The sequence below is a fragment of the Aythya ferina genome (assembly GCF_964211825.1).
Source record: "Aythya ferina genome assembly, chromosome: 23".
In the NCBI taxonomy this organism is placed as follows: domain Eukaryota; kingdom Metazoa; phylum Chordata; class Aves; order Anseriformes; family Anatidae; genus Aythya; species Aythya ferina.
In genome coordinates, this window is record NC_140321.1 from 3387010 (window position 1) to 3387360 (window position 351).

Consider the following 351-nt stretch of genomic DNA (forward strand, 5'->3'; position numbering starts at 1 on the left):
CAGTTATATGGTAGTAGTATAATACTTGTATACATGTTTAGGCTAACATTGGTCTTCTTATTGCCTTTAGATGTACACAGTATTTATGAATGTTTTTAGTATAAGAAGTCTTGTTCAAATGATAACATTCGATAGCAGTTACAGGAATATGGGCAGTGTTGCTAAGGCGGAGCAACCAAAGCCACCAGTCTGTAAATCATGAATCCCTAGGATTTGTGGTAACTAGCATGATGCAACATAACAATTACTCAGTCCTTGTGTTAAACATTACTTTTCTTCTTCCTCCCCCCCCCTCCCCAAACAAACTTGGAAGTAATAAATTCAGCTCCTTTCCAGTTGCAAACTTACTCT